The sequence below is a fragment of the Medicago sativa genome, chromosome 6, assembly GCF_051527215.1.
Source record: "Medicago sativa cultivar Bolivia chromosome 6, Bolivia_mono, whole genome shotgun sequence".
Taxonomy (NCBI): Eukaryota; Viridiplantae; Streptophyta; class Magnoliopsida; order Fabales; family Fabaceae; genus Medicago; species Medicago sativa.
In genome coordinates this window covers 25886250-25891149 of record NC_140754.1, presented here as the reverse complement: position 1 = coordinate 25891149, position 4900 = coordinate 25886250, and the positions used below count along the sequence as shown (strand labels likewise).

Here is a 4900-nt window from a genome sequence, read left to right as displayed (position 1 = left end):
TCGAACACTCCTTGTCAGCAGATAACTCAAAGAGACGGGGAAATTTTAGTATCAAAGGAATTTCCCCAACCCAAATGTCGTGCCAAAAAGAGGTCCCCCTACCATCTCTGTAACGCCCTACTTCTATTAAAGCGATAAAACACGCGAATATAACAAATATTCAAGAAATAGACGCTACGTCTCAACAAAATTCCAAATTATCATGCATATATATATATATATAAATATAAAACATCTCAACAGTCGCAGCGGATACAAATCATACATCTCTAACATATACATGCCATGGTCAAAATACACCGACAAATAAAGTTCTCCACAACTGACACTCTAAAATGACAAAAGAAAAGACGCCTAATCAGAGTCTGTCCTACTCTAAGACACGACAGCGGAGAAAGCTCCCGCTATCCAAACATCCAACAAGCAACTCATCAAGCGACTAATCCTGCACAACGTCTACCCATCCATATAGACAGGTAGGCGGTCGAAACCACTGGGGGTAAGCATTACATTAATCATAATCAACATGTGAAAACATAAGCATTCAAGGATTTATACATATCACATATACATAACCATCCCTCCTTGAATACTAGCATCACATGATTATTATCCCCCATTACTAGCACCTCAAGCTATCACATTATCATCATAGTATAGCATGCATAATCATTCTCTATTCAAGACATCGACAAGAGCTCATCATTTAACAACACTAATCGAATGAAAATATTACTCACCTCATTACTCATCTAGCATGCTTAATTCAACAAGTACAATCCATCCTTTCAAAGTTATAAGCAAGTAATCATCATTATCAAATAAATCACCACAACATATGTATATACATATACAATTTTCATCTCATCATTATTATCAAGTATCTATCATCAAGTAGGTTCACCAAGCGTATAAGTACAAGAAAGTGAGACATGCAATTAGGACATAGTTCAATTATTCACAACCATCAACCAAATCCACCAATGTACATATACACCAATCCACGCAATCGCAACATTCACCAAATTTCATCAATACACAAATTCTTCAAGTCACATATTCAATTATGTCACAACTCATCAACCATTAAATTCCAAATGTCACAAGTATGTATTCATCAAACACACTTGTCATCAACAACACCATTCACATACAACAACAATATAATATTTCAATATGCAATGCGCCTACACTCGACACATATATGCATGTGATACCATAACAACAGTCATTAGATGCCAACCGCACATCTATGTAAGAGTACACCTCCTCTTACAACAACTATGTAAAAATACATCTCCTTTTACATTTCAACATATGACTCAATATGATATGATGCATGGACATACAACAATGACCCGATAATGCACAACTTCACCACAACAACGACAATGTAAAAGTACACCTCCAATTACATTGACTATCTCAACAACATTGCATTATCAAGTAATACATGCCCACACATTCAACAATCATAATTCACACAAGAGTCATCATCACACACATCAACATCAACTTACCACACATCATACAATTCCATACACTTTTCATAAACCAAGTAAAATGGAACAACACATCATTTCATGATAAACATCATATTCAATCGTCAACAATCATCCACATATCATCAATTAATCATATAAAACCATTCATGAAAGATTTATAAGGTAATTGGTTTAAAAGAACCATTTCTAACAAAGCTCGTCTATCTATATCTCATTTTCAAAATAATATAAGTTATTGAACCAAACCAAGTAAACAAGACTCAATGCCTCAACTAAGTATACCTCTAGGCCACATGTGAGGGCAATAGAGAATACTTTGGCGTTTCACCAGCCAAATGTGACGAAATCATAAAAATCACAAAGTTCGTCTCACTTTAAAGGAAATTTCCATTTTCAAATCAAAACAAGTTAGATCGATCACCTCATAGTTTAAATACTACTAAACACCTTAATTGAACTCATAAAACATAAGTTTGAAGTTTTGAACCAATCCATAGGGTTTGGGTCGACTTAAGAGTAGTTATGCGGAATTTTTGTAAAATTTCACCAAGACCATCTTGGAGTATTTTCATCATAACTCAAAAACCAAAAATCATTTTCAAGTCAAACCAAAGCCTCTGGAAAGCTAACAAAATTATCTACAACTTTCATGTTACACCGAAAACCAATTCAAAACAGAAACTAGGGAAAAAGACGCAATAATGCGAAATAGGGGGTGCTGTCCTGTGCAACTCGCAACTGCGAGTAAGTTTACTTGCAACTGCGAGTAGCTTCCAGGAAGCCCCTTCTGCTCGCATCCAACTCGCCATTGCGAGTGCAGTGGTGCGTTGTGACAGTAGTTTCAGGAAAAAGAGTCATTTTCACCCCAAAACCCCAATTTTGACTTCCCAATGCCCAAATTTGATCCCAAGGTTTGTCTAAACATTTCTAAACATGAAAAGACACTCAAAATCATATAAAACTTGCATCAAAACATCCTTACAACAAAAATCATCATTTGACCCATTTTTATGAAAACTTCATGAACAACACAAATTCATAGCCAACTCAATGATTATGATTACCCAAGGTTTCTAACATCAACAACAACACCTCACAACATCAACAACAACAACCAATCATGAATTCATCACAATTCATCAACAACAACATCTCATATCATCAATTTTTGGGTAAAACACAAAGCATATATATGTACATGATTTAAGATTGCAATTTCATCAACAACCACTCAATTAACATCCAATTTACATACCCAAACATTGCATCACAACATAAGCACGAATTTCACCATTATTTTCACAAATAATCAATTATTCAAATAAGCACTTATGTAGGAGATTAGGGTAGAAGCTACAACTAAGTGATTATGAGTAAAGACTAACCCCCTTACCTTAATCCTCCACAACCTCAAGCTAAGGCTTCAATTTAGCTCCCACAACTTGAATCCCTAGCTCTCTCTAGCCCTCCTTCTTCAAACCATTTCTCTTCTCTTGCTCTTCCTCTTTCTTCCTCTTCTCCCAAATGACAAATGTTGGTAAAAAAACCCTATTTCACTACTAACACTAGTGTTTAAATAGGCTTTACTTAATTGGGTTTAACTCACCACACCTTAATGGGCCTAACCCATTTATATTCTAACAAAAAATGTTACTATTCACTTAACGGTAAAATATAACATTAACAGTCACTTACCAGTAAATAAAATAATTACTACACTCTCTCTAGTACTTAGTAAAATACCCACTCTCACTAAGCACTAAAAATAATCCTCAACAATATTACAAAATTACCCTTACACGTAAAATGACCAAAATACCTCTGAGCCCAAAATGACTAAAATACCCCTCTAACACCGAATTCTACAATTCCCAACGAAAAATACACACAGAGGCAATTAATCACATAAGAGCACATATAACACACATTAATAAATCTATCGAAAAATCGGGTTGTTACAATCTCCAACAACCCTTCGAATATTGTTATCAAACCAGTGACCAACACCCTCACCCACCCGATCACGAATCCTAGTCAAAGACCGCCACCAAACCGAGAAATGTCTACCTCCCTCTTTCATAGCTGCCTCAGACAACCAAGAACCAGGAATATTTACACCAGTCAGCATACTTTTATGAATAGGCAGCCCCAAGTAAACAAAAGGAATGGTGCCTCTTCGACAATATAATTCAACATCATAGCTGCCTCAGACAACCAAGAGCCAGGAATATTTACACCAGTCAACTCTATAATTTATCTTTTACTTTTCTCTTCTCTATCATGAAACGGTAAAAGATAAATATGGTAATAACAATCATTCTAAGTTCAAGAGTGAGGTATTTCATAAGTGATATACAATTTTCTATCTTTTACATGTAAATGAGAAAAAATATGGCTAAAGTTCTCACTTGTTTTTATTATATGATGATTGTTTATGTTTTCACATTCATAATTATAGTGCCATCCTCCCCGCTGGCTGCATGGGCGGGTTGTCCCTCGCTGCTGCGAGTCGACCGTAAGTCCATGCTCGCACGTAAGTCCATATGCATATGCAAACTTATTTTTTTCCTTCAAATTTTCTTAATATTAATTTTCTTCTTAATCTTATACACAATGTTTAATTTCACATTCTTTTTTTCTTATTTTACATCATAGGTATTACTATATGCACTGGAGAAAGAGATTGTCGTGATTATCGTTGTATGCCTCCTGAATTTCCAAGTTGCATAAGGGGGATGTGTCGATGTAAGTATTGGGGAAATTAAGTTCAAAAACCATTCCATGGTACGTATATGATGGTATACATGTATTTTTAATTATAATGTTGTATTTTTATGATCTCGTTGACACCTCAATCTTTGTTCGTTACACCTTAAAATTTATTTGATATACTTGCAATGCTATATCTCTAGAAAAATAACATCAAGAATTCTTCAAGAATAAAGAATAGCCAATCACAATGCACTATTTGCCACAATTCAAGGAGGTGTGGCTGAAAAATAGGAAGTGGACAAATAAATCATCCAATTAAAATTTGCCAACTATTTCTTGAAAAATTCTTGAAGCTATTTTTCTTGAGAAGTAGCATTTTCCATTTCAATTATGCAAGTGTGGTTATAAAGGCAATATATGATTATATATAGTATAAATTATTCTATTTTTCCTTTTAGCGTAAGATTAATGTGTGATTTAAATTGAATTGATAGAATCTTTGGTAAAAACTAAATCTAAATGATTGGAAACAAATTATGGAAATATTGATGTATAATTCAAAACTATATATGAATGAATATGGAGAATAATTGCTTTCAGTGTTAAGGATATAGATGGAAAAATATACCTTTTAAATGGAAGAACATCATAGAAAAGATCACCACAAACAAACATGATTTCGT

The 4900-nt window shown here is 34.2% G+C and overlaps 2 long non-coding RNA genes across 2 annotated transcripts; one reads left to right on the top strand and one right to left on the bottom strand.

Annotated features, from left to right (window-relative positions):
* Positions 1–228: 228 nt before the first annotated feature.
* LOC146914177 (uncharacterized) lies at positions 229–3264 on the bottom strand. The gene is made up of 2 exons (XR_015014015.1): positions 2899–3264; positions 229–456 (listed from the first exon to the last, which is right to left on the bottom strand). It is a non-coding gene; the product is annotated as an uncharacterized LOC146914177 (long non-coding RNA).
* A 583-nt stretch (positions 3265–3847) lies between these two features.
* On the top strand, positions 3848–4399 carry LOC146914176 (uncharacterized). The gene is made up of 2 exons (XR_015014014.1): positions 3848–4038; positions 4161–4399. It is a non-coding gene; the product is annotated as an uncharacterized LOC146914176 (long non-coding RNA).
* The last annotated feature ends 501 nt before the right edge of the window (positions 4400–4900 follow it).